Source organism: Colossoma macropomum, unplaced genomic scaffold (genome assembly GCF_904425465.1).
Source record: "Colossoma macropomum unplaced genomic scaffold, Colossoma_macropomum, whole genome shotgun sequence".
Taxonomy (NCBI): Eukaryota; Metazoa; Chordata; class Actinopteri; order Characiformes; family Serrasalmidae; genus Colossoma; species Colossoma macropomum.
The window spans coordinates 18,042,596-18,055,438 of NW_023494792.1; the positions used below are offsets into that span (position 1 = coordinate 18,042,596).

The 12,843-nt window shown below is 41.5% G+C and overlaps 1 protein-coding gene across 1 annotated transcript in view; it reads right to left on the reverse strand.

Annotated features, from left to right (window-relative positions):
- Nucleotides 1–12,843, reverse strand: part of znf609a (zinc finger protein 609a) — a 112,170-nt gene that overhangs the window by 7,352 nt on the left and 91,975 nt on the right.

Below are 12,843 nucleotides of genomic sequence, written 5' to 3' on the forward strand. Positions count from 1 at the left end.
CAGCTGAGGCATGTAGAAGAGTTCCTTCACTCCTGAGTGCTCCAGTCTGTTGACTACAATTTGTCTCTCCAGTGATTCGGGCATCACGTGGCCCACACTGCTGCACAAAGAAGCGGCGAGCGAGTGAAACAGCAAGACTAAGATCGAGAAAGGCAAGGAAGAGGAATGTGTGAACGAGAACGTGAACAACAGGGCAGAAGGAGAGGTGGAGGGAGAATTTGTATTTAACTGAGCATAGCTAACACAAGGTGGCAGCAGCCATCACTTTTTTAGAGACTAATTTCTGGCGATCCTATCCGTCATATTGTATGGCGCAATGTTCCAATCCCAACAGGGGGATTCCACTTCACACTCGACCACCATGCACCCGACCTCCCTACAGTCTCACTGCAATTCCTCCATGCTGCTTTGACATTCCAATCTAGTTTGTCACTGGCAAAGCAAGTTAGAGACAAATGATTTGATGCAGCCAGGTACTACTCAAAAGCAGCGTTTGAACAGCTTATCAGAAAGTGCCAGGCAACAGAATCCCTCTGCTCTTACAAGCAACGGAGCAAACCGCTCAGTGTTCCGCTCCGTCTTTCACACTACGTTTCCTTGACAACCAGAAATGTCTGAGAGCAGCCGCGATGAGCCTCATTCCGTTTCAGTGACACAAGCGGGAGAAATTGAACAGATCGCTTGAATCGCGTACCCGAATGGACGACACTGTTAATTTGCCTGCTATGCGGTAGACTCATACCGAGGGAAGCCATTACATCTGCAAACAATTAGCATGACATCAGATGTTGTTGGAACGGTAATTGTTAGTCCTGAAATTAGACCCGGACCACCAACCGGGCAAGGTGAAAGAAAAACGGAGCATGTTAGTCCCTAAAGCTCAATACTATTTCCAGTGGCACAACTCATGAGCGGAAACCTCATGCCTCATAAAGGAAGCTGGAGTTTGAGCCAAGGGATTTTAGTTTTAGTCTCTTTCAGAGCCCATTAAAAACTACTCAAACAGTCCTCAGCAAACCAGTACTGTAGGTGCCCTTCCAGAAATAACATGGACTTCTACAGGTGGGTAGAGTTGGGGAGAGAACGCTGGGGCATGAACCAGCTCGTTTTGAGATGCCTTTCAGCTGAAACATCAACTGTGTGAGCATACGTGTCCCCTAAATAGCCTTCCCTGACCATGACCTCTACGTGTCAGCCAAGCCCTCAGGGGTAACCGGAGTCCGAGTCATCGGCTTTGAGGCACAGCACAAGACAGTCTACAGCAGACTAATTCGCTTTTCACAGGCCAAGAGGGAGCGCAGCAGCCTTCTCGGCTTTCACGCCAAAAAAGCGCCACCCTATCTCTCTCTTACCCACACATTCTCTCTCTCTCTCTCACAGTTATCCTTGCTGAGGAGAGTGGGAGCTTTGCTATTGAGCTGGAGTGCTGCTCCATCGCTTCCCCTCTGGCTCTAATTTCCACAGCAAATAGCACTGAGGACAACTCAAAATCTCAACATGCTCAAACCAGCTGCGTTCTGACGCCCTATGTTTACCAAACCACCTCCCCACCCACACACACGGAGTCATAGGTCTCAGTTCCTATCACACCGAAAACATCTTCAGTTTAATAAATAATACAAATATTACCTAAGTTTTTAGCAAAGTGCTTGACAAGAGGCCTCCAACAACACCTCCCCCCCAGTCTTCCTCCAGGTTCTAAACAAAACGCCTTTCCAACAGTCTGTACTCTTACACATGTATTCATTTAAATGCAATTAGTCTCAGCAAACATGAATCAGTCAGTGGCCCAAATGTCCTCGCAGGTTCAGAGTTAGCCATATTAGGAGCGTGTTCCTCACTGATGTGGCTGTGGCGGCGAAGTGGGGGGTAAGGGGTGGCGTTCTGCTGGCAGCTTGCAGACAATGAGATATTAAACCAAACCCTGTTTCCATCTGCTCATGAGGCAGTCGTTTACTCTCCTCCAAAAGGTCCAATCATTAACCAAGCTTGCACTCTTTCCTTTTCTCTCTCCGGGGAGTAAAAGCCTGAGGCAGTTGGTTCCACTTATCCAAAGACATTCTTTAGATGTTACATATTTCTTTGCTCTTTGACACACGCAGGTTGTTAAAACTTACACAGTTTGCAACTTTGCTAATGGTTATCTACAGTTTGGCCATAAAAACACATAAGAATGCTTTACTATAACCACTGTTCACATTAAAAGGAAATACCACCATTTTTTCAAAATTTCTTAATAAATAAATCATTAAGAAGCAAAGTCCTTCAGAGTGATTTGATGTGAAATGTGTCATTCCAGAGAAACTAGAATTTTTCACAGTGGCGGCGATAGAAACCAGTCTAAAGTGTCCAACACAGAAAGCAATTGTATGAAATGATTATTATGAATGTGCTGGTTGATGCCTGAGACACTGTTTTATAATAGTTTAGAGATAACATTGTGTTCTTAAATTCATTCATGGTTGAGAGGTACGTGCAGGGCATTGTAAGGCAAAATAGTACACATTTTTTTGGTTTACTTTACCACTACTTTACAATTATCAACACTACATATATCATCACTGGTCATTTTAGATAAAATAGTAAATAAAATGGCTGTGTGTGTTGTAGACATTGTGACACCTGGTTCCTATCACCACCACTGAAAATCTGAGTCTAAGTTCCTCAACAATGAACCATTTCAGATCAAACCACTCTACAATCATTACAATCACTACATGCTGTCACTGAACTATGTGCAAAATCAATCAATGCTGGTAATTAATGTTCTTAAAACAAATCATGACAACAGAAAAACCTCAGCCTCTTTGAACCGAAATATTTCTCGATGCACTAGAGAGTCCAGCAATTGCACGGATCACAGATCCTTTAAAGCAAACAATCTAAAATGAGATGGGCTAACACACTTGCTTTGTAAATCCCACTGTGGAGGGTGGCTCATTGTGCTAGTCTTGGCTGTTTTTCATGCTTGCGGTGTGGGACTCTCCACGGCTGTTTTGCATACCTCTGTGCAGCCTGGCTGCCAAGAGCAGCAAATTGGTGCAGCAGACAAGCCCAAACTTAGACAGAAGGCTGAGACATAGAGCTCAGGGAAGAACTAACTAGCACGCAGCAGACACAAAAGATGATGATTGAAGGCTGAAGCTCTCCCCTTTCCTTCCAAAGGGCATGTAGCATTCTTTTAATAGTTTACACAAGTACAAGTGCTTCATGTATTCTCATTAACAAACCAGTCCCTGCACAAGAGGTGCTATAAAAAAAATGCCTTATTCAAGAAGGAGTGAAAAAAGAGTATATTTAATCCAATCTTACACAAACTTCTTTACATCTTTACAAACACCTACTGTAAAACACTAAATATTTATCATATGTTAATCATGTATCTCATTTATCTTGGGGGCAGGGGGGTAAAATTACATAAGCTAAGAACTGCACTTATAAAACACTTCATCTTCTAACTCCTCTTCATAGTTAAGGAATACACTTAAAATGTTATAGTTTTTCCTTAAGGGCTTTGTTTGCCACTTAAGTATTTCCTAGGGATGTCCCAATTTAAGTCACAGCGTATTCACCAACACTATAAAATGGTTTCACATTCATAGCAAACAATAAAAATGAATAAATACATTTAAATTAAGAGTAAACAAAATGATGCTCATGTAAAACAAAGTTATTTTAATACAGCATTTAAAACTAAATGAGGGTCAAATCATCAAGTTGGTCAAACTGGATGGGTCATTATTAGACACATTATAAAATGCATCTGAACATGACAACTGTTTTCCTTTATGACTGAACGCAGTCTAGTCCCACTTGTCGCTTATGTGATTTTAAGTCATCCTGGTAGTGGGGGTTGGGGGCAGTCACTCTCAGCCTCTTTCCTTCCCCAGTGTATTAGACTTGTCATCTCATATTCCTTTTACACCCACTGCCCCTTCCACCACCAAGCAACAAAGGGGCCACCTCCATCGCCATGGGGCCTTTAGTTCATCTTCCCCCTAAACCCCATCAAAGAATACCCTAATGGCAACAAAGACCTGACAAGCAGCACAGAGGAAGGGGGGGCAGGTGCCTCCCTCCCTGCCTGGGTCACCAGTTTAATTTTCCCACTGAAGAGTTGCATTAATGGGCAAGCATGGCTTCAGTAATCTCCCCCCTGGGGGTGAAGTCTGCAGGGCTGGGGGGCCCCAGGCACTGACCTTGTGCCTCTCGCCCATTCTCATTTAACTTGTCTTTTGGTCCAGTTCTCCCTTTCACCAGCAGAAGGTCAAACAGGCCGATGCAACGAGGAAAAAGCCACCTCTATGCACCGGGTGAGACAAAAGCCTGCTACCATCACCCTGAGAATGCACGATTTCTGGCAGTCTTTCTATTTTTTAAACAAGTTACTGTGTCATCTGAGTTACGGAGTTCAATCATTTTTGAACAATGGTGAGAAAAAAAGTAGGATTATAGTGACAAGTTTTAGAAATCAAACATACTCCAGCATTTTTCAACCCAATTTCTATCTGCTGCACTCGAAACACACTTACAATCAAAGTGTTCTATTATAAATGTGCTTTAAGTAAATTGTTTTTCTGTTCTTTTAGTCAGTACATATAAATGCAGCAAAATTATTGCCCATGATAATCAATTACACATGTTACATAAGTGGCATATAGATATTACGTTGAAAGTGCTTAAGTGCTCCTTTAAAACCAATAATAAATGCTGAAGCCACTAACGCTGCAATCAGGTCCTCATCAGAAAGCTTACTGGGTGATTATTGACCGATACCCCTACAACACAAAAAAAGAAAGCATTCCACAGAGCACATTTCCTTCTTTGTCTTTGCTATATTGAAAAGCACACAGATCACAGAAACATGTCAAGTATATATATTTTTTTTCATTTTTACTGCCAAGTTAACAACCAGGTTTTTTACTTGTGAAAAACATGGAAAGTCGCATTATACATCACATCTGGTAAACCCGTGTATCATCCAGAATCCAGAGTTTCTCCACTTGTAAATACCACTTAGTCGACTCTTCAAGTGCAGTTTACAAGTAGAAGTAGGAAAATTGGTATTTTGAACACAAATTGGCATTTTAAATACAGCATAAGGGCTACAGTATACTTGTTTTAACTGTGCATATATGTAGTTTGATCCTGCGCTCATTCAGAACATTGGCTGCGCAGAAATCAACACAGTGTGTCCACGAGATGCAGTGCCAACATAAACAGTGAAGGCAGTATAGCACAGGGTGACTGACATACTGTCAGCAGCAGACTGAACAATCCATGACAACAGCCACTTCTGCAGTCTGTTTCTGCATTTTTCTCAGCATAAACAATGATGCATCATCTCCTCAGCTGTAATCATGCTCATAGTTGACCTTGTTGTTTACATATACGGCATTTGCCAGGCGCTCTTATCCAATGCGACTTACAATTTGATCATTTTACACAGGTAGGTGAAGGTAGTGTTAGGAGTCTTGCCCAAGGACTCTTACTGGTATAGTGCAGGGTGTTTGCCCAGGCAGGGGATTGAACCACAGTCTACAGTACAGAAGGCCAGGATAGTATTCCTGTGCTTGTTTTACCCCAACTTGCCTCCTTCTGTATACAGTTTTCAATCCCACAGATAGGCAAACGATTATACAGACAAGTATATGAACAATGGCCCTTAGGGAAAACAACTGGGAACATAATTGGGATCAGCTCCATTTTGAACCAATATGCACATCTTCTGTAAGAAATTATTTTCAGGAAAGACAATATCGCAAACCTCTTCAATTATGATCTAAACTTTGCTGCGCAGTATTTGACATGAAGCTCAACTCTACACATCATGGAGTGTATATAGTGTTGAAACCTTAGGAAAGGAGATCAGACCTGCCATGACACCTATTAAGGCAGCAAGAAGAAAACTGGCTGTTAGAGGTGTGAATTTTATGAGGTTTTGATCTTCCAACGTGTTCACTCTGGTGGCCACCTCTTCTGATTATATGGGTCACACGAGCAAGGTGAGCATGTCCCTGGGGAACGAGAGGGGCGGGAAAGAGACGAAGGCGAGGCTGAAGGCCCTTCTTTTGTAATAACCACACTAGTGATTTAGCACAGCTGAGTGACTTGTGCTCAATAGAGGGGTTACAATGCACCCCTCCCCCTGGCTCGCTTTCTCTGGGCTCCCAGAGGAAGCAGTATGGCAGCCAGGTGGTGCTTATAAACCTCAGAGCAAAGCAAGAAGGAAGGCTAAGAAGTGATGTGAGGAGCTAAGTGAAAACACAAGCCCTGCCATTCAGTGACGGAGAATAAAGGAGAATTTAATGCTGGTGCCTAGTCGGAAATCTTTTCAGACACAAAATAAAAAGATCTATCAACACAGATTGTGTGGATTCAACACTTCCGTACCTTCAATACTGAAGGAAAAAAGACAGTATGAACTGTAAAATTCTATTAATATTACCTGGTCAGGATAACATTTATGGAAATTTGAAGCAATCCAAATTTACATAAAGAATCATGTCAAAGGAAAGTTTACATCAATTGGCATTTATTAATAACACAAAAGAGGGAATCCTCTAGAGGTCAGAATCTTTGGAAATTTGATCCCAGCTATGATTTAGTGGTTCTGATCTACAAGAGGGACAGGATGCAAATGTACTATCTGAACAGATAAAGATGAATAGGTGGCAGTTAATTAACTGTTATATCCTCAGTAATGTTATACTGGATGACTGTTTGCTACTATTGTAAAATACTGGCATCAGGCAAAAGCAGCTGCTGTTTAGCACTGCATGATGACTGACATTAATAAAGTGCCACAAACACATGGGTGTGCCCCTTACTAAACTGGGTGGACTTCAGGATGCACTGACAACCTTGCCATGGCTTTTTGGATCTACTAACTTGACCAATAATGGTGAGGTTTTTTGGGAATTTTGGACGCTCACTATCTCATTAAGCTTGTTTACACATTGTATTAACAAATCTGGACATACCTTGGCTGGCTTCCATTTAAACCATTCACTACAATGCATAACTAGTGTGACCAGATGAGATCTGATTTTATTTTCCCCTGTAAAAAGCACGTCACACAACTAGATCTACTTTCCTGCAGAGTCTAGTTCCAACCACAACCTGCCACACCGGCTCCAGCTAATTAACTTCTTTAGAAGTACTTGACTGGCTGGATTACTGTTAAGGATCGGAGAGGCAGCATGTTAGATGCAGGTTGGAAATAAACTCTGCAGCAAAGCAGATCTCTAGGAAGAGAGTTGGTGAATACTGGGCAATATCATTTCTGTTTTGCTTTCTTTTACTTTTCCCTTGCACTGTGATATGGATTGGAAGCTTGGCTTGGATTCTTTCATCAGCCCAGACAGCAAGCAGGATCTTGGTTTGGGAATAATTCCAGCCTTGCATATCCTCCATCTTACATCTCCTTGTTTATCTTCTCACCTGCTGGTCAGCGCCTGGCAGACCCAACTCTATTTACTGCGTCTAACTGTATGCAGATGGAGAAAATACATTCCATTTACACTTGTTTTGAATGTGGTCATAATCAGGCTCTTAGCATCTCCAAATGTGGTTTGAGTGATCTGATGCAAAGATGGTCCAATCACCAAAAACGTATGCCATGATGACGCAACATGCTCTTTATGATGGGCTGGGTCTTCATGACCCAGAAAACACAGCCATTCTTAAATTTATAGTACTGGTGATTATGTACACTGAATGATACAACTAGAAAAAAGCTGCAAAGCAGTTTTAATTTTCAAATTGATTACCATTACTGTTACCAAACCCTACTTAAATATAATTTAGGATTGTCACAGTTTCAGACAGTCCATTCACTGCAACCCTGGGTGGGTGGAACCACTAAACTGTGAAACAGAGAGAAGGTATAATTTTATGGTTGAGAGAGAAGACCTTCATACTTCTGAAACCAGAAAGACAGTAGGTGCATTGACTGATCTCAAAACCAGTCTACTAGAGACTGAATGGTTACATCACAAACGTACATGACTGACAACAACAAAAACAAAAGGGACACAAGTTGGAGATTACTGAGCCCTAGATTTGCCTAAAAACAAAAAGGCAGCTGTGGAAGTTAGTCTGTGCTTGTCATCATGGCTCTGGCACAAAAACAGTAGGCCATGAACGGGCACCGCCTCTGCCGCCTCACCCAGAGAGCGGCGCGTCAGCCTGCTATGGGGGAGGATTTTCTGGGGAGACACTTCAGGAGCAATAAACTTTTAAAGGATCTGGAGCTGACATTTCCAACTGTCAGCATGCTGGAGAGCCGCGAGAGACTGCAGCTCAGCTCACTCGACCCCTGGGTCACTGCACTATCACCAAGGAGGGATTTGTGCCCCTGCGCCACCTTCAAAATGCCAGTCATTTTCTCTGCGAGTGTATCTCGCTCTCTTTATCCTGCTCTCTTCACTCAACCACTTCTCTTCTTGTCATCCTTTCCCTCAGTCTCGCTCCTTTCAACAAATCCTCTTGCTGCGCCTCATTGTCATTGTGGCTCCCTGTGTGAGCATGGCGAGCTGTCAGGCATCCTGGGCTACTGATTGAAGGAGGTCATGGATGGCAGGTCAGGGGTGCCTTCTAGAAGTTCCCCAACCCCCTCCCTCTGCCGCCACACTTCACTCTGACTGCCCAGCATGAGGGCGCTCATTGATCCACACAACTCTCTCTAAACACTGCACTGTGAAAGGTCAGCATTTGGAAGTCAAATTCAACCGCAAAAGGTTGCTCTGCCTCTGGGTGCAAATGAACATGACTTCAATTAAGGAGAAAAACATTTTGGACGCAATCTCTGATAAAATCCCAGAGTAAATACAGCATTACCAATGAGATCAACTAAGACTTTTGTATCAGTACAATCCAAACCTCCATCAACTGATAATTGTATTAACAAGACCATAATTTTGACGTTGCAGTGTTACAACTAATGCATTTCATTTAGTAAAATATCCATGGCATCACAATCAAGCTCCAGTTGCTAGTACCAAACAGCTGTACTTAAATTAGTGCCCTAACAAATCAACATTACTACATCCAAACTACAGGACAGTCTTCTGGAAAAATGATGTCTTAAGCCATTTATCTGAACAGTAAGTATTGATATGATTAACAAAAACAACATTATCATAAATGCATGTAAATAAAAATACACTGTGCTTTGAAAATCATGTTTTTTCAACAGGGTGTTGGGTGAATACAGTTTCTAACTTTTATCACCAAAGTCCAATGTGAGTAGTGGTTCCGTGTTTCTTCTACAACTTCTCTGCAACTGTAGACCTCTCACTCTAATAGCACTATGTTGAGTCTTGTTTTGAGGGGAACTGCAGCTTTCCACTTCGCTATTTTGTTAGTTTGATGCTGAGTGACTTGCCCATAGCTCTCCTGCACGCTCTGCCCAGTGTAGTCTGCTGAATGAGTCCTTCGTTGTTAATGTTACTGATATTAATGATGTTGCTGACATCAGCTTTGTGTTCTGCTTACTTGAGACTCAATGCCCTTCAAAGATAAACAAATTCACCATGACAGTATCTGAAAATAACTTAAGAGATCCATCAGTGGAACTAGCCATTTAAAGCTGCATTTGAATGAGAGGACTACAGTCACAGAGTCATAGAAACATACAGCGCTCAAGCAGCTGGGCTTCAGACTGCAGCTATAGGTGGTTCAAAGATCAAACTAGGAAAATACATACATGTTAGAAAAATTTGTGGTGTAAATGTATCACGTTAGGTCATTATTAGCATGTTAACTTTGATAGCACTAATATATTCTAATATTATATAGTGTTTTTATTGGCAAAAACACACCTACTGCCATTAGTGATTTGTAGTTTTAGTTCTGCCTAAGACTAAGTTGCCGAGTACTGTGTTTCTGTGGAAAGGTGCTTGTGAATATATATTGTAATATACATCCTTATTCCACATGTATTCAAACCACATTATTCTAAATAATCACAAACATAATTTTGTTAAAATGTAGCTTTTAACAAATGCAACGCTATATAACTGAAGTTCTCTTTCTGTAGGCATTATCAGAAATACCCAGGGGCAAAGGGCAGAAAATATTCAATGTTTTTGAACACTGAACATAAGTGATACAAAATGAATATGGATAAATTATTGTAATAATGCAATATGTATTAATGATGTCAATAAATGCCACTATTGCACTAATAACCCAGCAATTGATATTACATAGTATTCTGCAACAAAAAAAGTTAAAAAAAGATTTTGAATATATTTCGCCAAGTGCCCCCAGTTGTGCATAAATGCTCCTGAATTTCAGCCAGTAACAGCTAAAAAGCCATTATTTCCTTTATTGGCTGCAGTACATTGATTATTATCTTTATTATTACCATTATTATTTGTGTTTTTCTCGCATATGTATAACCCGAAATCAAACATGAGAGGTTTAAAAAACAAACATTCACACACATAGCCAGTCTAACTTACACACAAAACAAGCTGATGGCTCTTGAAATGATTGCACCACTCTAACTGACAATTTCATTAGTCTGTTTATGGCATGCAAACACGTCCAATTAGCTATTGTGTAAAATAGGCCATTCGTTATATTTATGACTTGATAGCTGAGATTGAATAACTGCCTAAAACCGGCCCATTATACAATCCTCAATGAGGAGCCGAAGCCAGAGAAATCTCAGCAGCCCCGACAGACTTGTCTGCAACAGCTCTACAGCTCTGTGCTTCCAGCAGCGAGGCAGCTCTGACAGCGCCAGCACACTCTCTGGCTATTGCTCATCTCCTCCATGCTCTCTGGAGGCTGCTTTAGACTTTTCTCTGGCTTATTTTCTGCATTTGTCAAGCGGAGGCTGCTGCGCCATGATGAGACCTCTGGGGCTCAGGCACTACTAACACTGCATGAGAGGTACTGAAGTGCCAGAAACGAGGCACTGAATCACCAAGGGGCTGCAAAGCAGAGGCACTGGAGGAGGGGAAGGAATGGGTAGGTGGGGGATGGGGGGGGCCCAAGCTAGTCATACATCCTCCCTGTGCCATTGTCAGGTTAGCCTAGAGGGGTTGAAATGTAGTGCACTGCAGTTAATGGGATGCGTGGGAGCCTGTGAGTATGAAGGCTGCCTAATGTTTAAAATTGCAGCAATTTTAAACTGCGCAGCAATATGAGCAGTCATTAGTGGAGTTCTGAATGAAGATTTGAGGGAGAATTTCAATGATAAGCACCTCGACAGCATCGCCGTTTACTTACATCATACATATACAAAGCTTTTCACTTGCAAAACAAAGACGAAGTGGATGACAGTAGCTACAGTAGGTAATTGTTCTTTGGCTCTCAAAGCTAAAACAGGCTCCCTTTGCTCTTTCCTAATCTTAACCATTACAAACAACCGTGAAACTGATTGCAGTACGACAACTAGATGTAACCTCCGTCGGAAATTGTTCTGGGCTGTTCTTAGCAGCTCTCATTCGTGACTTTCCAAAACACTATGCTGGAGGCCGAACTGTAAACAATGTTGTTTATGCTTTCATTACTGTTAGTGCCCATCTCAGCCTCTCACAGAGTTGAAACAAATTAACACCCCTGCAGTGGAATCATGTTTGAACATGCATGTGACGCAAGAGCAGCTAGCGGAGGTTCTCTTCCAGTTACCTATCAGCATGAAACAGGATGAAAAACTCAGCAGGGCTGCAGCTTTCATAGGCTTGCTGTCTTTGGTCTGGACCCTCATTTCTGCAGAAGTAAACACTGAAATGCAAATGCCTAAAAAAAAGGCTACACTTCTGATAGTGCAAACCTGGGAATTAAGTAACTATCTGTCTCCCTTGCCCTAAATTAAAATCACCCACTGTCATAGAGGGAAAAGGGCTGCTTAAATCCTTAATACCTTTCTTTAAAACCTGTATGTCCTGTGCACTTCAGTTCTGCCATGGTACTCAAGCAGATGCATCTAACAGAGGGCCCCACAGATATGGAAATTTTGTAACTAATACGGAGACTGCTTTTAATAAGCTGAAAAATTCATTAATGAATGATTTCAGTTCATAACACTTTTTATAGTCCAAAAAAAAAAAAACAGTTTTTGTTAGTGCTTTACTAACTGACTTAAATGGATACTCAGGCCAAAATGAAAAATGTAAGCATCACTGCATCTGCTGTAAACATGCTTACTTGCATCCTACAGTGGTAAGAAGGAACATCTGCACAACGACAACTGCTTTGGGGTGGGTTTGTGGGGCAGTCCGTTTAGAAATGTTTTTAGCTGGTGAACGCAGTAAGTCAGACAGCTAACATTACTGCTAGGAGATCAAATATCTGCAGCTGTATAACTGTTTTCAAATCATTATTTCCTAGAAGAACCAGAAGGCTACTCTCATTATATTGCATTATTTGGTGCTGCACCGCCAGATACCCAACTATATAATTATAAATACATCATATTGGCCTTTTGCACTTAATTTAATATTATTAGATTAATATTGCTTTGGTGGAAGGACCCTCTTCCCCCTAATTATTCTCAGTGCATCAAATAGATTATGCAATACCTCAGGCTAAAGAAGATAAGATACTCTTCAAGGATCTGTACTGAGATTTTATAGGATTTGGCAGCCCTTCCTGACACGTGGATAAAATGGAAGCCAAAAATGTAACTTCATAATATGTATTTATTTTAAGTTACAATGTACCTCGGTTTTTATATAATGTTGAACAGCTTTTTCTCACTGATGTAGGTCCGGATGGTGGGTGTGTTTGGGGGTGAGGGACTGTTTGTCTTTTGTATATAGAGAAATCTTTAATAAAAAGACCTTGATCAAATAATCATTTCAATGGACAGAACAGATTACTCTA